A 21,713-nucleotide genomic window follows, 5' to 3' on the forward strand; every position below is an offset into this window, starting at 1 on the left:
ATAAATGCCATCTCCGCCATGTTGGCCGCACACCCCAGGACCCTTCACAACAAAGACCGGCACCTGGGCTCAGGGCGCGCCGGGCGCCTCCCCTAGCCGGGCCGGGCGGCGAGGAGGCCCTTTGTTACAATATTGCTTCTATTTTATGTTTTGGTTTTTTGGCCAGGAGGCATGTAGCTTCCTGACCAGGGATCAAATCCACACCCCCTGCATTGGAAGGTGAAGTCTTAACCATTGGACTGCCAGGGAAGTCCTGGTGTTCACTCTTGGTGTTTTGTATTTCATGGGTTTTGACACAAGGATAATGACATGTATTCACCATTTTAGTATCATACAGAATAGTTTCACTGCCTAAAAATCCTCTGTGCTCTGCTGATTCATCCCTCTCACCCCATCCCCCAACCTCTGGCAACTTCTGATCTTTTTATTGTCTTCATAGTTTTACCTCTGCAGAATATCATATGGTTGAAATCATATAGTATGTAGCCTTTTCACATTGGTTTCTTTCACTTAGTAATATGCATTTAAGGTTTCAACATGAGCTGTCATGCTATGAAAAGACATTTCGTTTAAGCCTTGAATAAAATTTCATTGTATTGATGTACCACAGTTCATCTGTCCACCTGCTGAAGAGCATCTTGCTTGCTTCCAAGTTTTGGCAATTGTGTATCAAGCTGCTATGAGCATCCATGTGCAGGTTTCTGTGTGGATGTGAGTTTTCAGTTCCTTTGGGTAAATATCAAGGAGCACAATTGCTGGGTCTTATGGTAAGAGTATTTTAGTTTTGTAAAAAAAAAAAAACCTGCCGAAGTATCTTCCAAAGTTGCTGTAGTATTTTGCATTTCTACCAGCAATGAATGAAAGTTCCTGTTGCTCCACATCTACACCAGCATTTGGTATTATTAATGTTTTGGATTTTTGGCATTCTTATAGGTGTATAGTGATTTCTAATTGTTTCCATTTGCAATTCCCTAATGCATTATGATGTTAAGCTTCTTCTCATGCTTTTGTGCCATCTGTTTATTTTCTTTGGTGAGATATCTGTTAAGATCTTTTGCCTGTCTATTAATGGGTTCCTTTTTTTTATTGAGTTTTAAGAGTTATGTTCAACAACTGTCTCTGGTTGGTTTTGATAGATTGTCTTGGGGGGAGACCACTTTTTGTACTAGTGAGCTCTGAGTAAGTTCAATAATGACAGCCTTACATGTGAAGTCTTTCATGTCCAATAATGACCCTTCTCTGGGAACTCCAACTTCTTGGACTGCCAGACTTGGTTGTGGCTGTTGTTTTTCAAGATTCCTGTGCACCTGGGGATGGGCAGATGTGCACAGGGAAATTAAAATGCCACAAAGCTCATTGTTCTTACTGAGATTCAGCTGTTTTCCTTGAATAATCATTCCCTAGATTGCTGCAAGTCTTTGGTTAATTTCTAGCATTTTGAGAAAGTTGATTTTGACAGTTTTTGCTAGTGTTCTCATTGCTTTTATGGAGGAAAGTGTTTTCAGAGCTTTTTACTCTGAGATTTTCAATGATGTCCACTGTCCTTTTGTGAGCAGTAACCTAAATTTGTAAGTTAGTGTTTTGAGACCTGGAAGAAATTCCTTGCCTGTAGAACAGGAGGACAAGAGCTCAATTAAATGACCAGGGAAAGTAATATGCTATATGCATATCATGTCAGTTTATAATATATCTTATAGGTGCTGGATCTAGATGAGTCAAATTTTGCTCAGTGAATAGTGAGTAGTTAAATCTTATCACCATATAACATGTAATGCTTTGTATCGCCAGCCCAGCACCCCCGCCAGCAGCCACTTCATGGCCTGATGTCTGTACTGTTCCACAGTGACACCAGCGCTTGTGGCCTCAGCTATGAGCTCTCACCTCCAAAACCTTGTTCCCAGCGAGAATTCAGCGGCGTCGGGGTTTGGGACAGAAGCAACAAACGCCGAGAGTCCCAAAGGCTCGCTTCCAAGATTTGTCTACGGTGCAGACAAATCGGCTTTATTTAAGGGACTGAGCCTCGTTTCAGATGATGTTCGGACTTTACCTTCTAGAAGTAAGCCTTTTGTCTCCAATCAATTAGGTAGATGTTTGGAGTTAAGTTGTTTTTCTTGAGATGAGCAAATAATTTTGGCAAATTTCCTTCAACAAATACCTCAAACACAGCAGAATAAGTCAACATAAGGCCGTGGTCCACTTGGAAAAAAGCCATTTGACAGGGTTTATTCAGAAGTTTAGAAAAAGCAATGAAGGCATCTACAGTAAGTTCAAGATCAACACGGCTGCTATGAAGGCCATGCCCTGAACATAACCCACATCCTGTTGGTAACAAGTGTAAGCTCCCAAAATGCTGTGTTGTGATACGGGCCACCTTGCTGGAAAATGCAGAGATTAGGGAATGTTGTGGAAATGTCTAGTTTAATAAACTCCAGACTGGCTTCTCTGTCTGCTGCTGAAAAACCAGCATCTTCATTCTCCACTTCAGAGCCTCCCGTGCTAAAGGACCACCACTGCTCCTTGGCTTGGGCAAGACAGATGTCAAAGAGCTCCTGGATGATGTTTAACTCGTTGCCAATGGCTAAGCTCCAGACTTTGCCTCTCACACTGGGAGGGATTCCCTGCCACCATAAATCTCTAACTTTTCCTAGAGTACTGTTTCCCACTTAGGCAAAATCTCATTATTCCAAGTGAGGACGGCATTTCCGATACTTCTAATCTGCATCTTTCTTCCATCTGCTTTTTCCTTCTCTGGGCTTCTTTCAACTCTCATTTTTTGGCCTGAACCACCATTTCTTCATACTGTTTCCTGTGTTTCTGAGCTTTTTCAGCTAGCTTTGCTGAGAGATTTTCTGGTCTGTCTTCCAGGATGAGTGTGGTGGTAGAGAGAGGCTCAAAGTCAATATTCTTCCTCACATTCTGCTTTGGTGAGGGTGGCCTGCTAGGTCGTCCAGGCTTGTTTTCATATTCCAAGAATGCCGAAGGGCTCAGAGGCGAGCGGCCGGCGCCTCCAGGCCCGAGTCAGCGAGTGAGTGGGACTCCATGGTGGGACCTTGGGCTTGGCTCCGGTGGCTGGTTGGGGCGAGGAATTACTATTTAAATCACAATCTAATATCCTTTTCCACCTGAAACTTTTTGCCATCTGAAATATCTCTTGATAGAAAAGGTATGTATCTTGTTTCTTTCTTTTCCCTGAATATTTTATAAATAGTGTTATATTTAAGATTACTATCAGGTTTTCATTTGAATTTCCTGAATGTATAGCAGGGACTTTTTTTTTTTTTTTTTTTTGCGGTATGCGGACCTCTCACTGTTGTGGCCTCTCCCGTTGCGGAGAACAGGCTCTGGACGCACAGGCTCAGCGGCCATGGCTCATGGGCCTATCCGCTCTGCGGCATGTGGGATCTTCCCAGACCGGGGCATGAATCCATGTCCCCTGCATCAGTAGGCGGACTCTCAACCACTGTGCCACCAGGGAAGCCCTAGCAGGGACATTTGATCCTTTATTACTAGATATTTTTTTTCTTTCTAGTTGTTGCTGCATATGGAGTATTATGGGGAGAGAAGAGGGGAGGATTGATTTGTGAAAGATAGGTTGTCGTGGCTAGACAAGTCATGTGTAGGTCAAGTTGTTTGAGGGTGACCTGCTAATGTTGTAGAAAGATTTCATTGTCGTTTTATGTTTTATTGAATTAAATTATACACACAGGGTAAATGAAAGGTGTAATGAAGTTGGTTTTGTGGTGTTTCATTCAATGTGATGGACATTTTATAAGTACACTGAAAATATTGGGAGAGGATTTTAAATCTGTCTACTTTTTATCATCTATGAATTTTACACAGAACTACAATATAGTTAATCATTTAAAATTCTAGATTTGTTTTGCTCTGTTGAATTTGATTGAGTTATATTTAGATTTAAAAGTTAGAATGGGGCTTCCCTGGTGGCGCAGTGGTTAAGAATCCTCCTGCAAATGCAGGGGACACGGGTTTGAGCCCTGGCCTGGGAAGATCCCATATGCCACGGAGCGTGTGTATATATATATATCCAGATCAAGATGTAAAACATTTTCAGAGATTTCCCTGGCGTTCCAGTGGTTAAGAATCCACGCTTCCAATGCAGGGGGCGTGCCCTGGTCGGGAAACTAAGATCCCACATGCCACCATATTTGCAAATGAAGCAACTGACAAGGGCTTAATTTCCAAAATATACAAACAGCTCATACAGCTCAATAACAAAAAAACAACCCAATTGAAAAATGGGCAGAAGACCTAAATAGACATTTCTCCAAAGAAGACATACAGATGGCCAACAGGCATATGAAAAAATGCTCAACATTGCTAATGATTAGAAAATGCAAATCAAAACTACAGTGAGGTGTCTATCACCTCACACCTGCCAGAATGGCCATCATCAAAAAATCTACAAAGAATGAATGCTGGAGAGGGTGTGGGGAAAAGGGAACCCTCCTACACTGTTGGTGGGAATGTAAATTATTGCAGCCACTATGGAGAACAGTATGGAAGTTCCTTGAAAAACTAAACATAGAGCTACCATATGATCCAGCAATCCCACTCCTGGGGCATATATCCGGAGAAAACCATACTTAGAAAACATACATGCACCACAGTATTCATTGCAGCACTATTTACAATAGCCAATACATGGAAGCAACCTAAGTATCCATCAACAGATGAATGGAAAAAGAAGATGTGGTATATATGTACAATGGAATATTACTCAGCCATAAAAACACGAAATAATGCCATTTACAGCAACATGGATGGATGTAAAGATATCACACTAGCGTGAAGTGAGTCAGAGAAAGACAAATAGCATATGTTATCACTTATATGTGGAATCTTAAAAAGTGATACAAATGAGCTTATCTACAAAACAGAAACAGACTCAGACAGAAAACAAACTTATGGTTATCAAGTGGGAAAGCGGGAAGAGGGATAAATTAGGAGTTGGGGATTAACAGATACATGCTGCTATATATAAAATAGATAAACAAGGACCTACTGTAGAGTAAGGGAACTATATTCAATGTTTTATAACAACCTATAATGGAAAAGAATCTGAAAAAGAATATATATATATATATAAAGAATATATATATGTAAAGAATATATATACGTAAAGAATATATATACATAACTGAATCACTTTGCTGTGAAACTAACACAATATTGTATATCAACTATACTTCAATTAAAAAAAGACCTGTAGTACCAAGAAACAAAGAAAAAAATTTTTTTCAACTACTGTATATTTACTTCATATAAATGTCTTGTGAACATTTTACATCATGAGTTTAAATTTTCTGTTCTGTGGAGATATTTTTACACTTTAAAAATTATTTTAAACATATTAAACATGGTTATTATATAATCTGTGTTTGATAATTCCAAAAAATGAACTCGTAGGTTTGTTTTTGCTGGTTTCTTCCATGATGCATAGTTTGTTCCACCAGATAACATTTGTGTTCATTGCAGTCTGGCTTTTTTCAGTGTGACTAGTCGCATACAACTAAAAAAAATTTTTTTATTGGAGTTTGCTTTACAATGTTGTGTTAGTTTCTGCTGTACAATGCAGTGAATCAGCTATATGTATACCTATATTCCCTCCCTCTTTGACCTCCCTCTCCCCACCCCATCCCACCCAACTAGGTCGTCAGAGATCACCGGGCTGCGCTTCCTGTGCTTTATAGCTTGTTCCCACTAGCTATCTATTTTACGCATGGTAGTGTATACATGCCCATCCTAATCTCCCAATTCATCCGACCATCCCCTTCCCACCCTGTGTCCACATGTCCGTTCTCTATGTCTATGTCTACCTCTCTATTCCTGCCCTCCAAATAGGTTCATCTGTACCATTTTTCTAGATTCCACATATATGCGTTAATATATGATATTTGTTTTTCACTTTCTGGCTTACTTCACTCTGTATGACAGACTCTATGTCCATCAACATCTCTACAAATGACCCAATTTCGTTCCTTTTTATGGCTGAGTAATATTCCATTGTATATATGTACCACATCTTCTTTATCCATTCATCTGTTGATGGACATTTAGGTTGTTTCCATGTCCTGGCTATTGTAAATAGTGCTGCAGTGAATATTGTGGTACATGTCTCCTTTTGAATTATGGTTTTCTCAGGGTACATGCCCAGCAGTGGGATTGCTGGGTCATATGGTAGTTCCATTTTTAGTTTTTTAAGGACCCTCCATACTGTTCTCCATAGTGGCTGTATCAATTTACATTCCCACCAATACTGCAGGAGGGTTCCCTTTACTCCACACCCTCTCCAGCATTTATTGTTTGTAGATTTTTTGATGATGGCCATTCTGACTGGTGTGAGGTGATACCTCACTGCAGATTTGATTTGCATTTCTCTAATAATTAGTGATGTTGAGCATCTTTTCATGTGCCTCTTGGCCATCTGGATCTCTTCTTTGGTGAAATGTCTATTTAGGTTTTACACCCATTTTTTGATTGGGTTGTTTTCTTGATATTGAGCTGCATGAACTGTTTGTATATTTTGGAGATTAATTCGTTGTCTGTAGCTTCGTTTGCAAATATTTTCTCCCATTCTGAGGGTTGTCTTTTCGTCTTCTTTATGGTTTCCTTTGCTGTGCAGAAGCTTTTAAGTTTAATTAGGTCCCATTTGTTTACTTTGTTTTTATTTTCATTACTCTAGGAGGTGGTCAAAAAAGGTCTTGCTGTAATTTATGTCAAAGAGTGTTCTTCCTATGTTTTCCTCCAAGAGTTTTATAGTGTCCGGTCTTATATTTAGGTCTTTCATCTATTTTGAGTTTAATTCTGTGTATGGTATTAGGGGGTGTTCTGATTTCATTCTTTTACATGTAGCTGTCCAGTTTTTCCAGAAACACCTATTGAAGAGACTGTCCTTTCTCCATTATATGTTCTTGCCTCCTTTGCCATAAACGAGGTGACGATAGGTGCATGGGTTTATCTCTGGGCCTTCTCTTGTACCTTTGATCTATATTTCCGTTTTTAAAAAAAATAATTTTATTTATTATTTTTGGCTGCGTTGGGTCTTTGTTGCTGTGTGTGGGTTTCTCTAGTTGCGACGAGCGGGGCTACTCTTCATTGTGGTGTGCGGGCTTCTCATTGCGGTGGCTTCTCTTGTTGTGGAGCACAGGTTTTAGGCATGCGGGCTTCAGTAGTTGCAGCACATGGGCTCAGTAGTTGTGGCACGCGGGCCGTAGAGTGTGTGGGCTTCAGTAGTTGTGGTGTTTGGGCTCAGTAGTTGCAGGTGCACAGGCTCTGTGGCACGTGGCCTTCAGTAGTTGTGGCACATGGGCTCAGTAGTAGTGGCTCACAGGCTCTAGAGTGCAGGTTCAGTAGCTGTGGCGCATGGGCTTAGTTGCTCTGCAGCTTGGGGGATCTTCCTGGACTAGGGATCGAACCCGTGTCCCCTGCATTGGCAGGTGGATTCTTAACCACTGCACCACCAGGGAGGTCCCATATATTTCTGTTTTTGTGCCACTACCATACTGTCTTCATTACTGTAGCTTTGTAGTATAGTCTGAAGTCTGGGAGCCTGATTCCTCCAGCTCCGTTTTTCTTTCTCAAGATTGCTTTGGCTATTCGGGTCTTTTTTGTTTCCATACAAATTGTAAAATTTTTTGTTCTAATTCTGTGAAGAATGCCATTGGTAATTTGATAGGGATTGCACTGACTTTGTAGACTGCTTTGGGTAGTATAGTCATTTTCACAATATTGATTCTTCCAATCCAAGAACATGGTCTGTTTCTCTGTCTGTGTCATCTTTGATTTCTTTCATCAGTGTTTTATAGTTTCTGAGTACAGGTCTTTTGCATCCTTAGGTAGGTTTATTCCTAGGTATTTTATTCTTTTTGTTACGATGGTAAATGGGATTGTTTCCTTAATTTCTCTTAGTGTATAGGAATGCAAGAGACTTCTGCACGTTAATTTTGTGTCCTGCCACCTTACCAAATTCACTGATTTGTTCTCATCATCTTCTGGTGGCATCTTTAGGATTTCCTAGGTATAGTGTCATGCCCTCAGCAAACAGTGACAGTTTTACTTCTTCTTTTCCAATTTGTATTCTTTTTATTTCTTTTTCTTCTCTAATTGCCATGGCTAGGACTTCCAAAACTATGTTGAATAAGCATGGCCAGAGTGGACATTCTTGTCTTGTTCCTGATCTTAGAGATTTCCTCTAAGATTTCCTTTCAGTTTTTCACCATTGAGAATGAAGTTTGCTGTGGGTTTGTCATATATGGCCTTTGTTATGTTGAGGTAGGTTCCCTCTGTGCCCATCTTCTGGAGAGTTTTTATCATAAATGGGGGTTGAATTTTGTCAAAAGCTTTTTCTGCATCTATTGAGATCATATGTTTTTTATTTAATTCGTTAATGTGGTGTATCACATTGATTGATTTGCATATATTGAAGAATCCTTGCATTCCTGGGATAAATCCCACTTGATCGTGGTGTATAATCCTTTTACTATGTTGTTGGATTCTGTTTGCTAGTATTTTGTTGAGGATTTTTGCGTCTATGTTCATCAGTGATATTGGTCTGTAATTTTCTTTTTTTGTGATACCTTTGTCTGGTTTTGGTATCAGTGTGATGGTGGCCTCGTAGAATGAATTTGGGAGTGTTCTGCCCTCTGCAATGTTTTCTAAGAGTTTGAGAAGGATAGGTGTTAGCTCTTCTCTAATGTTTGATAGAATTCGCCTGTGAAGCCATCTGCCTGGACTTTGTTGGAAGATTTTTTTTTTTTTTTTTCCTGTACGCGGGCCTCTCACCCCTGTGGCCTCTCCTGCTGGGGAGCACAGGCTCCAGACGTGCAGGCTCAGCGGCCATGGTTCACGGGCCCAGCCACTCCGTGGCGTGTGGGATCCTCCCGGACCGGGGTGCGAACCCACGTCCCCTGCATCGGCAGGCAGACTCCCAACCACTGCGCCACCAGGGAAGCCCTGTTGGAAGATTTTTAATTACAGTTTCAATTTCATTACTTGCTATATGTCTGTTTATATTTTCTAATTTTTCCTGGTTCGGTCTTGGAAAATTGTACCTTTCCAAGAATTTGTCAATTTCTTTGAGGTTGTCTGTTTTATTGGCATATAGTTGTTTGTAGCAGTCTCTTACAATCCTTTGTATTTCTGTGGTGTCAGTTTTGATTTATCCTTTTTCATTTCTAATTTTATTGGTTTACGTCCTCTCCCTTTTTTTCTTGATGACTCTGGCTAAAGGTTTATCAATTTTGTTTATCTTTTCAAAGAACCAGCTTTCAGTTTTATTGATCTTTGCTATCGTTTCCTTCATTTACTTCTGCTCTGATCTTTATGATTTCTTTCCTTCTACTGACTTTGGGTTTTCTTTGTTCTTCTTTCTCTAGTTGCTTTAGGTGTAAGCTTAGATTGTTCATTTGAGATTTTTCTTATTTCTTTTTTTTTGCGGTACGTGGGCCTCTCACTGCTGTGGCCTCTCTCGCTGTGGAGCACAGGCTCCGGACGCGCAGGCTCAACGGCCGTGGCCCATGGGCCCAGCTGCTCCGCCCCACGTGGGACCCTCCCGAACTGGGGCACGAACCCGCGTCCCCTGAATTGGCAGGCGGACTCTCAACCACTGCACCACCAGGGAAGCCTGAGATTTTTCTTATTTCTTGAGGTGAGAATGAATTGCTATAAACTTCCCTCTTAGAACCGCTTTTTCTGCATCCCATAGGTTTGGGGTCATTGTGTTTTCATTGTCATTTGTTTCTGTGTATTTTTTTTTTTTGTTTATTCTTTGGTTTCTTCAGTGATCTCTTGGTTACCTAGTAGTGCACTATTTAGCCTCCATGTATTTGTGTTTTTTACAGGTTTTTTTCCCTTTCATTTATTTCTAATCTCATAGCATTGTGGTTAGAAAGGATGCTTGATATGATTTCAATTTTCTTAAATTTACTGAGGCTTGATTTGTGACCCAAGATGTGATCTATCCTGAAGAATGTTCTCTGTGCACTTGAGAATAAAGCGTATTCTGCCATTTTCGGGTGGATGTCCTATAAATATCAGTTAAGTCTATCTGGTCCATTGTGTCATTTAAAGCTTGTGTTTCCTTATTTTCTGTTTGGATGATCTGTCCATTGGTGTAAGTGGGGTGTTAAAGTTCCCTACTATTATTGTGTTACTGTCGATTTCTCCTTTTATGATTGTTAGCATTTGCCTTATATGTTGTGGTACTCCTATGTTGGGTGCATAATTATTTATAATTGTTATATCTTCTTCTTGGATTGATCCTGTGATCATTAGGTAGTGTTGTTCCTTATCTCTTGTAACTGTCTTTATTTTAAAATGTATTTTATCTGATACGAGTATTACTAGTCCAGCTTTCCTTTGATTTCCATTTGTGTGGAATATCTTTTTCCATCCCCTCACTTTCAGTCTGTATGTGTCCCTAGGTCTGAAGTGGGTCTGTTGTAGACAGCATATATATGGGTATTGTTTTTGTATCCATTCAGCCAGTCTGTGTCTTTTGGTTGGGGCATTTGATCCATTTACATTCAAGGTTATTATTATTATTATTAATTTTTTTTTTTTTGCTGTACACGGGCCTCTCACTGTTGTGGCTTCTCCCGTTGTGGAGCACAGGCTCTGGACGCGCAGGCTCAGCGGCCATGGCTCACGGGCCCTGCCGCTCCGCGGCATGTGAGATCCTCCGGACCGGAGCACAAACCTGTGTCCCCTGCACCGGCAGGCGGACTCTCAACCACTGCGCCACCAGGGAAGCCCTCAAGGTTATTATTGAAATGTATGTTCCTATCACCATTTTCTTAATTGTTTTGGGTTTGTTTTTGTGGGTCTTTTTCTTCTCTTGTGTTTCCCACCTAGAGAAATTCCTTTAGCATTTGTTGTAAATATGATTTGGTGGTGCTGAATTCTCTTAGCTTTTGCTAGTCTGTAAAGCTTTTGATTTTTCCATTGAATCTGGATGAGATCCTTGCTGGGTAGAGTAATCTTGGTTGTAGGTTTTTCTCCTTCATCACTTTAAGTATATCCTGCCACTCCCTTCTGGCTTGCAGAATTTCTGCTGAAAAATCAGCTGATAACGTTATGGGGATTTCCTTGTATGTTATTTGTTGCTTTTCCCTTGCTGCTTTTAATATTTTTTCTTTGAATTGAATTTTTGTTAGTTTGATTAATATGTGTCTCGGTGTGTTTCTCCTTGTGTTTCTCCTGTATGGGACTCTGCACTTCCTGGACTTAGGTGGCTGTTTCCTTTCCCATGTTAGGGAAGTTTTTGACTATAATTTCTTTAAATATTTTCTCAGACTCTTTCTCTTCTTCTTCTGGGACCCCTATAATTTAACTGTTGGTGTCTTTAATGTTGTCCCAGAGGTCTCTGAGACTGTCCTCATTTCTTTTCATTCTTTTTTCTGTTCTCTTGTGCAGCAGTTATTTCCACCATTCTGTCCTCCAGCTCACTACTTGTTCTTCTGCCTCAGTTATTCTGTTATTGATTCCTTCTACTGTATTTTTCATTTCATTTATTGTGTTGTTCATCTCTGTTTGTTTGTTCTTTAGTTCTTCTAGATGTTTGTTAAATACTCCTTGTATTTTCTCAATCCATGCCGCAATTCTATTTCCAAGATTCTGGATCATCTTTACTGTCATTACTCTGAATTCTTTTTCAGGTAGATTGCCTATTTCCTCTTCATTTATTTGGTCTTGCAGGTTTTTACCTTGCCTTTTCATCTGTGACATATTTTTTTGTCATTTCATTTTCTTTTTTTTTTTTTTGATGGGTGGGATTGTGTTCCTGTCTTACTGGCTGTTTGGCCTGAGTCTTCCAGCACTGGAATTTGTAGGCTGTTGGGTAGAGCCACGTCTTGGTGCCAAGGCGAGGACCTCCAGGAGACCTCACTCCGATGAATATTTCTTGGGGTCTGAGGTTCTCTGTTAGTCCAGTGGTTCTGACTCAGAGTTCCCACCACAGGAGCGTAGGCCTGAACACCAGCTCTTGAACCAAGATCCCACAAGCTGCGTAGGGGGAAAGAAGAGCAGAACAATAATAAAGAGTAAAAACTGGGGCTTCCCTGGTGGCGCAGTGGTTGAGAGTCCGCCTGCCGATGCAGGGGACACGGGTTCGTGCCCCGGTCCGGGAGGATCCCACATGCCGCGGAGCGGCTGGGCCCGTGAGCCATGGCCGCTGAGCCTGCGTGTCCGGAGCCTGTGCTCCCCAACGGGAGAGGCCGCAGCAGTGAGAGGCCTGCGTACTGCAAAAAAAAAAAAAAAAAAAAAAAAAAAAGTAAAAACTAAGATTAGAAAACTAATAGATATGTTAGAAAAAATAAAAATATAAGTGAAACAACAACCTTTTACTAAAAGGTAAAATAGAATCACAATAGCAAAAAAAAAAAAAAAAAAAAGACAGAAAAGGCCTTGGCTGTGGGGGATGGGGCTTAGGCAGGGGTGGGATTTAGGTAGGAGGCAGCCCTATGATTAGGATCCACAGGGCCAGAAAAGGCCCCAGGGGTGGGGCGTGGGGTGGGGGCAGGGCTTAGGCTCAGTGCCTCACCCAGGCGACCCACCCAGGAGAGGCCCAGGAGTGCCTGTGGCCCAGGAGGGTGGAGCACCAGGTCTGGGACCCCAGCAGGCTCCCTGGGCCCGAGTAGGCAGGGGAAACTAGTCTCCCCTGATCCTCCGATCCCGGCGGGCCCCTCCCCCTCACCTTTTCTATTCTTTCCCCCTCCCCACCCATGCCCCTAGGACCCACGGGGCTGTAGGGGGCCCTGGAGGGTGAAGGAAGGGATTGCAGCAGGCTTTCCAGGGCCCTGAGTGTGCAGGGGTGGGGTGGGGAAATGCCCACTGTGCCTCCCCTGATCCTCTGATCCCAGAGGTCCCCTCCACCTCCACCTCTCCTATTCTTCCCACCCCTCCCTCCTACGCCCCAAGGACCAGTGCAGCTGTAGGGGGCATTGGAGGGGGAGGACCCAGCCTGGGAGCCCAGCAGGCTTCCCGGGGCCGATTAGGCAGGGGAAATGCTAGCTGCACTGCCCCCTGATCCTCTAAGCCACCAAGGGTCCCTCCAGATGTGGGAACCCCTCTCCTCTCCCAGCCACCCCTCAGGGGCACCGGTCCTGTCTGGCCTCCACTTCTCCTCCCCCCTCAGTCCCTGCTATGTCCTACTGGGTAGCTCGGGGATTCCTCCCATATCCTCGGGCGTGGAGGACCTCCACCAGTGTCCCGTAGGTGCCCTAGCTGTGGGGAGATGCAAACTCTGTATCCTCCCACTCTGCCATCTTGACTCCACCCTTCCAGTCACATACAACTTTATATTCATTTATTTATTTGGACCCATTTGGGTGATGTGAATTTGGTGTGTATATTTATTTGACTGCTAGGTTATGTTTACAACTTGTGTTTTATGTTTTCCTCTGTTTTGCTCATTGCCAAGATAGATTTTGTTACAGTCCCTTAAGCCCAGACTCCTGGATTACCATTACTTTGTGGGCCTAACTCTTTGATTTCCCAGCTTCATGGGAGGAGAGCCTCTTGTTAGACTCTTAGATGGTGTTTGTGTTTGTTTTCTATCCTTCATTCCAAACCAGATCTGTACATTTTAACTTTGGTCAAAATGGTTGACCAAATATCCTTAGGGCAAAAGCAGATTTAGCACTAAATTCTGATTTCCCAGTTTTCTTTAGATTTTATATGAATAATTTCTTACTATTTTTATCGACTGGGATGCTTTTAAGATGTTTTTGTATATTACCTTGCATTTTTAGTTGCTTTCAGTGATGGAGTTGGTTCAGATGCTCTGGTTCTCTGCTTTGCCTGAAACAATTTTCTGTTTGATAATAAAATTTTGGAAAGCCATTCGTATGAACTTTCTTCTCTTAACATTTTCCTCCCACTACACACCCACATACCCACACCCGAACTCACACCTTTAAAAGGAGTTAGATTCTTGTACTTTAAAAAAAAAAAAATCTTTTGATGTTCCTACTACCTGGTTTCTTTTATAAATTTATTTATTCATTTATTTATTTTTGGCTGAGTTGGGTCTTTGTTGCTGTGCGCAGGCTTTCTCTAGTTGCAGCGAGTGGGAGCTACTCTTTGTTGCGGTACGTGGGCTTCTTATTTTGGTGGCTTCTCTTGTTGCAGAGCACGGGCTCTAGGCACGTGGACATCAGTAGCTGTGGCTCAAAGGGTCTAGAGCGCAGGCTCAGTAGTTGTGGCGGACAGGCTTAGGTGCTCCGCGGCATGTGGGATCTTCCCAGACCAGGGCTCGAACCTGTGTCTCCTGCATTGGCAGGCAGATTCTTAACCACTGTACCACCAGGGAAGCCCAGAGTCTTATACTTTTAAAACTTTACTTTTAGGGAAAAGGTTTATGAAGTGCATCTGGTGTTGTCTGTAAAGTTGAGTTTTATTTTTTGGTGCAAGACTATAATTATTATTGGTAACATTCTTTAGACTCTATGAGGCCCTTAAATAGTTTGCAAAAGGTAGACATTTAGGCTGCAATCAACATATCTGCGATATTGGTGTAATTCTAAGAATTTACTCAAGTCATATTTTCTTTAACAGTGAAAAATAAGTAAATGTTTAGCATGAAAAGCAGGAACAGTCTCCCTTTCTATTTTTGTTCCACCCTTAGCTCTATTTGCTGAATGGTTAGAAATTTGGTAAATTGATGGAAGTGTTTTATGAGTTTGTATACTCATGTGATTAAGTTTTATAAGTAGTTTTGGAATTTATTTTATCTTTCTTTTTTTGAATTTTAATTTATTTTATTATACAGCAGGTTCTTATTAGTTATCCATTTTATACATATTAGTATATATATGTCAATCCCAATCTCCCAGTTCATCACACCACCACCACCTCCCTCCACCACTTTCCCCACTTTTTGTCCATACGTTTGATCTGTACATCTGTGTCTCAATTTCTGCCCTGCCAACCAGTTCATCTGTACCATTTTTCTAGGTTCCACATATATGCGTTGATGTATGATATTTGTTTTTCTCTTTCTGACTTACTTCACTCTGTGTGAGAGTCTCTAGATTCATCCATGTCTCTACAAATGACCCAGTTTCATTCCTTTTTATGGCTGAGTAATATTCCATTGTATATATGTACCACATCTTCTTTATCCATTCGTCTGTCGATGGGCAACTAGGTTGCTTCCACGTCCTGGCTGTTGTAAATAGAGCTGCAGTGAACCTTGTGGTACATGACTCTTTTTGAAATACAGTTTTCTCAGGGTATATGCCCAGTATTGGGATTGCTGGGTCATATGGTAGTTCTATTTTTAGTTTTTAAAGAACCTCCATACTGTTCTCCATAGTGGCTGTATTAATTTACATTTCCACCAGCAGTGCAAGAGGGTTCCCTTTTCTCCACACCCTCTCCAGCATTTATTGTTTGTAGATTTTCTGATGATGCCCATTCTAACTGTGTGAGGTGAGACCTCATTGTAGTTTTGATTTGCATTTCTCTACTAATTAGTGATGTTGAGCAGCTTTTCATGTGCTTCCTGGCCATCTGTATGTTCTCTTTGGAGAAATGTCTATTTAGGTCTTCTGCCCATTTTTTCATTGGGTTGTTTGTTTTTTTAATATTGAGCTGCATGAGTTGTTTATATATTTTGGAGATTAATCCTTTGTCCGTTGATTCATTTGAAAATATTTTCTCCCATTTTAACGCTTGTCTTTTTGTCTTGTTTGTAGTTTCCTCTGCTTTGCAAAAGCTTTTACGTTTCATTGGATCCCATTTTTGTTTTGTTTTGTTTTATTTCCATTACTCTAGGAACTGGATCAAAAAAGATCTTGCTGTGATATATGTCAAAGAGTGTTCTTCCTATGTTTTCCTCTAAGAGTTTTATAGTGTCTGGTCTTACATTTAGGTCTCTAACCCATTTTGAGTTTATTTTTGTGTATGGTGTTAGGGAGTGTTCTAATTTCATTCTTTTACATGCAGCTGTCCAGTTTCCCAAGCACCACTTATTGAAGAGACTGTCTTTTCTCCATTGTATATCCTTGCCTCCTTTGTCATAGATTAGTTGACCACAGGTGGTTGGGTTTATCTCTGGGCTTTCTATCCTGTTCCACTGATCTATATTTCTGTTTTTACGCCAGTACCATATTGTCTTCATTACTGTAGCTTTGTAGTATAGTCTGAAGTCAGGGAGCCTGATTCCTCCAGCTGTGTTTTTTTCCCTCAAGAATGCTTTGCCTGTTTGGGGTCTTTTGTGTCTCCATACAAATTTTAAGATTTTTTGTTCTAGTTCGTGACAAAATGCCATTGGTAATTTGATAAGGATTGCATTGAATCTGTAGATTGCTTTGGGTAGTATAGTCATTTTCACAATATTGATTCTTCCAATCCAAGAGCATGATATATCTCTCCATCTGTTTGTATCATCTTTAATTTCTTTCATCAGTGTCTTATAGTTTTCTGCATACAGGTCTTTTGTCTCCTTAGGTAGGTTTATTCCTAGGTATTTTATTCTTTATGTTGCAGTGGTAAATGGGAGTGTTTCCTTAATTTCTCTTTCAGATATTTCATCATTAGTGTATAGGAATGCAAGAGATTTCTGTGCATTATTTTGTATCCTGCAACTTTACCAAATTCATTGATTAGCTCTAGTAGTTTTCTGGTAGCATCTTTAGGATTCCCTATGTATCGTATCATGTCATCTGCAAACAGTGACAGTTTTACTTCTTCTTTTCCGATTTGTATTCTTTTTATTTCTTTTTCTTCTCTAATTGCCATGGCTAGGGCTTCCAAAACTATGTTGAATAATAGTGGTGAGAGTGGACATCCTTGTCTTGTTCCTGATCTTAGAGGAAATGCTTTCAGTTTTTCACCACTGAGAGTGAAGTTTGCTGTGGGTTTGTCATATATGGCCTTTATTATGTTGAGGTAGGTTCCCTCTATGCCCACTTTCTGGAGAGTTTTTATCATAAATGGGGGTTGAATTTTGTCAAAAGGGTTTCCTGCATCTATTGAGATGATCATATGATTTTTCTTCTTCAATTTGTTAATATGGTATATCACATTGATTTGCGTATATTGAAGAATCCTTACATCCCTGGGATAAATCCCGCTTCATCATGGTGTATGATCCTTTTCATGTGTTGTTGGATTCTGTTTGGTAGTATTCTGTTGAAAATTTTTGCATCTATATTCATCAGTGATATTGGTCTGTAATTTTCTCTTTTTGTCGTATCTTTTTCTGGTTTTGGTATCAGGGTGATGGTGGCCTCATAGAATGAGTTTGGGAGTGTTCCTTCCTCTGCAATTTTTTGGAAGAGTTTGAGAAGGATGGGTGTTAGCTCTTCTCTAAATGTCTGATAGAATTCGCCTGTGAGTCCATCTGGTCCTGGGCTTTTGTTTGTTGGAAGATTTTTAATCATAGTTTCAATATCAGTGCTTGTGATTGGTGTGTTTATATTTTCTATTTCTTCCTGGTTCAGTCTCAGGAGGTTGTGCTTTTCTAAGAATTTGTCCATTTCTTCCAGGTTGTCCATTTTATTGGCATATAGTTGTTTGTAGTAATCTCTTATGATTCTTTGTCTCTGCTGTATCCATTGTTACCCTTTTTCATTTTTAATTCTATTGCTTTGAGTCTTCTTATTTTTCTTGATCAATCTGGCTAATGGTTTAAGAGTTTTGTTTATCTTTTCAAAGAACCACCTTTAAGTTTTATTGATCTTAGCTATTGTTTCCTTCATTTCTTTTTCATTTATTTCTGATGTGATCTTTATGATTTCTTTCCTTCTGCTAACTTTGGGGTTGTTTTGTTCTTCTTTCTCTAATAGCTTTAGGTGTAAGGTTAGCTTGTTTATTTGAGATGTTTCTTGTTTCTTGAGGTAGGATTGTATTGCTTTAAACTTCCCTCTTAGAAATGCCTTGGTTGTATCCCATAGGTTTTGGGTTGTCATGTTTTCATTCTCATCTGTTTCTAGGTATTTTTTGATTTTCTCTTTGATTTCTTCAGTGATTTCTTGGTTATTTAGTAGTGTATTGTGTAGCCTCCATGTATTTGTGTTTTTTACAGTTTTTTCCCTGTAATTGATTTCTAATCTCTTAGCATTGTGGTCAGAAAAAATGCTTGATATGATATCAGTTTTCTTAAATTTACTGAGGCTTGATTTGTGACCCAAGATGTGATCTACCCTGGAGAATGTTCCGTGCGCACTTGAGAAGAAAGTGTAATCTGCTGTTTTTGGATGGAATGTCCTATAAGTATCAATTAAATCTATGTGGTCTATTGTGTCATTTAAAGCTTGCGTTTTCTTATTAATTTTCTGTTTGTATGATCTGTCCATTGGTGTAAGTGAGGTATTAACGTGCCCACTACTATTGTGTTAGTGTCGATTTCCTCTTGTATAGCTGTTAGCAGTTGTCTTATGTATTGAGGTGCTCCTGTGTTGGGTGCATGTATATTTATAATTGTTACATTTTCTTGGCTTGATTCCTTGATCATTATGTAGTGTCCTTCCTTGTCTCTTGTAACATTCTTTATTTTAAATTTTATGTTATCTGATATTAGTAATGCTACTCCAGCTTTCTTTTGATTTCCATTTGCATGGAATATCTTTTTCTATCCCCTCACTTTCAGTCTGTATGTGCCCCTAGGTCTGAAGTGGGTCTCTTGTAGACAGCATATATATGGGTCTTGTTTTTGTATCCATTCAGTGAGCCTATGTCTTTTTGTTGGAGCATTTAATCCATTCACGTTTAAGGTAATTATCAATATGTATGTTCCTGTTACCCTTTTCTTTATTGTAATGGTTTGTTTTTGTAGGTCCTTTTCTTCTCTTGTGCTTCCCACTTAGGGAAGTTCCTTTAGCATTTGTAGAACTGGTTTGGTGGTGCTGAATTCTCTTAGCTTTTGCTTGTCTGTAAAGCTTTTGATATCTCCATCTAATCTGAATGAGATCCTTGCTGGGTAGAGTAATCTTGGTTGTAGGTTCTTCCCTTTCATCACATTAAATATGTATGCTACTCCCTTCTGGCTTGTAGAGTTTCTGCTGAGAAATCAGCTGTTAACCTTATGGGAGTTCCCTTGTATGTTATTTGTCATTTTTCCCTTGCTGCTTTCAATAATTTTTCATTGTCTTCAATTTTTGTCAGTTTGATTTGTATGTGTCTTGGCGTGTTTCTCGTTGGGTTTATCCTGCCTGGGACTCTCTGTGCTTCCTGGACTTGGGTGCCTATTTCCTTTCCCATGTTAGGGAAGTTTTGACTATAATCTCTTCAAATATTTTCTCTGGTCCTTTCTCTCTCTCTTCTCCTTCTGGGACTGCTATAATGCGAATGTTGTTGCGTTTAATGTTGTCCCAGAGGTCTCTTAGGCTGTCTTCATTTCTTTTCATTCTTTTTCCTTTATTCTGTTCCATGGCAGTGAATTCCACCATCCTTTCTTCCAGGTCACTTATCTGTTCTTCTGCCTCAGTTATTCTGCTATTGATTCCTTCTAGTGTACTTTTCATTTCAGTTATTGTGTTGTTTATCTCTGTTTGTTCTTTAATTCTTCTAGGTGTTCGTTAAACATTTCTTGCATCTTCTCGATCTTTGCCTCCATTCTTTTTCCGATGTCCTGGATCATCTTCACTATCATTATTCTGAATTCTTTTTCTGGAAAGTTGCCTATCTCCACTTCATTTAGTTGTTTTTCTGGGGTTTTTTGTTCTTGTTCCTTCATCTGGTACATAGCCCTCTCTGCCTTTTCATCTTGTCTATCTTTCTGTGAATGTGGTTTTTGCTCCACAGGCTGCAGGATTGTATAGTTCTTCTTGCTTCTGCTGTCCGCCCTCTGGTGGATGAGGCTATCTAAGAGGCTTATGCAAGTTTCCTGATGGGAGGGACTGGTGGTGGGTACAGCTGGGTGTTGCTCTGGTGGGCAGAGCTCAGTAAAACTTTATCCACTTGTCTGCTGATGGGTGGGGCTGATGGGTGGGGCTGGGTTCCCTCCCTGTTGGTTGTTTGGCTTGAGGCGACCCAATACTGGAGCCTACCTGGGCTCTTTGGTGGGGCTAATGGCAGACTCTGGGAGGGCTCACGCCAAGGAGTACTTCCCAGAACTTCTGCCGCCAGTGTCCTTGTCCTCACGGTGACCCACAGCCACCCCCTGACTCTGCAGGAGACCCTCCAACAGCAGCAGGTAGGTGTGGTTCAGTCTCCTATTGAATCACTGCTCCTTCCTCTGGTTCGCATTGTGCACACTACTTTGTGTGTGCCCTCCAAGAGTGTAGTCTGTTTCCCCCAGTCCTGTCGGTGTCCTGCAATTAAATCCTACTAGACTTCAAAGTCTGATTCTCTAGGAATTCTTCCTACCATTGCTGGGCCTCCAGGTTGGGAAGCCTGACGTGGGGCTCAGAACCTTCCCTCCAGTGAGTGGACTTCTGTGGTTATATGTGTTCTCCAGTTTGTGAGTCACCCACCCAGCAGTTATGGGATTTGATTTTATTGTGATTGCACCCCTTCTACCACCTCATTGTGGCTTCTCCTTTGTCTTTGGATGTGGGGTATCTTTTTTGGTGAGTTCCAGTGTCTTCCTGTCGAAGATTGTTCAGCAGTTAGTTGTGATCTATATGTAGTATTGATAAAAGTAAAACCTTTTGACATTATTATGTGCCATGTTCTGTGCTAAAGTCCTTTCTATGGCTCAAAGAAGTTATATAACTTGGTCAAACAATAAGTAAGTTGCTAGGTTGGGATTCAGAGGTTGGTTGTGTGACTGCCAGCTATTGTGGTATTCTAACCCTTTTCATATGTTATTTATTTGTTCTAGGTGGTTTTACCCCCATTTTACAAATGAGGAGCCTGAATTCAGAGTCAGTACTTTGCCCATTGACACATAGGGAAGGAGTGACAGAGCTGGCTGTGTTAGACTTCAAAGTATATTTTCTACTACATACTACTAGTTATTTTTCCTTTATACTTTTCAACACATCTCCTGGTTTTTGTTAGAAATTTTGGAATTGGAATTTGTCTTGTGATTTTCCCTTATGATTTTGGAGAGAAGCATGTTGAATAGATAATTGGAGTAGGTATCAGGAGACTTGAATTCCTATATTATCTCTGATTCTGGCCATATGACATTGGACAAATCAGCTTTTTAGGTCTTATTTATAAAATCAGGGGATTGGATTGGATGATTTTAAAGGTTTCCTCGAACTCTAAAATCTAATTTAACTCTATTTTGACTTAATTTTTATACTTGTTCTTTTTAGCACAGATAGAATTTTTTTTTTTTTTTTTTTTTTTTTTTTGCGGTACGCGGGCCTCTCACTGCTGTGGCCTCTCCCGTTGCGGAGCACAGCCTCCAGACGCACAGGCTCAGCGGCCATGGCTCACGGGCCCAGCCGCTCCGCGGCATGCGGGATCCTCCCAGACCGGGGCACGAACCCGCGTCCCCTGCATCGGCAGGCGGACTCTCAACCACTGCGCCGCCAGGGAAGCCCACAGATAGAATTTTACCACCTATATTTTCACATATTAAATATTATATTTTATTAAAGTTAGGGGTCAAGGAGCTCTTGTATTCTTTATTTGCACTATTGTATCCAATGTTGAAATTCAATAATGGGAAGAAATTCCATATAAAGTAGTAATTAGGACTTCCCTGGTGGCACAGTGGTTAAGAATCCGCCTGCCAGTGCAGGGGATATGGGTTTGAGCCCTGGTCAGGGAAGATCTCACAGGCCATGGAGCAG

At 40.8% G+C, this 21,713-nt stretch overlaps 1 pseudogene across 1 annotated transcript; it reads right to left on the reverse strand.

Moving 5' to 3' along the window:
• Positions 1-2,050: 2,050 nt before the first annotated feature.
• LOC307066786 (TBC1 domain family member 14-like) lies at positions 2,051-2,961 on the reverse strand (annotated as a pseudogene). The gene has a single exon. The product of its transcript is annotated as a TBC1 domain family member 14-like (transcript).
• Positions 2,962-21,713: the final 18,752 nt, after the last annotated feature.

This window comes from Hyperoodon ampullatus, assembly GCF_949752795.1.
Source record: "Hyperoodon ampullatus genome assembly, chromosome: 18".
Taxonomy (NCBI): domain Eukaryota; kingdom Metazoa; phylum Chordata; class Mammalia; order Artiodactyla; family Ziphiidae; genus Hyperoodon; species Hyperoodon ampullatus.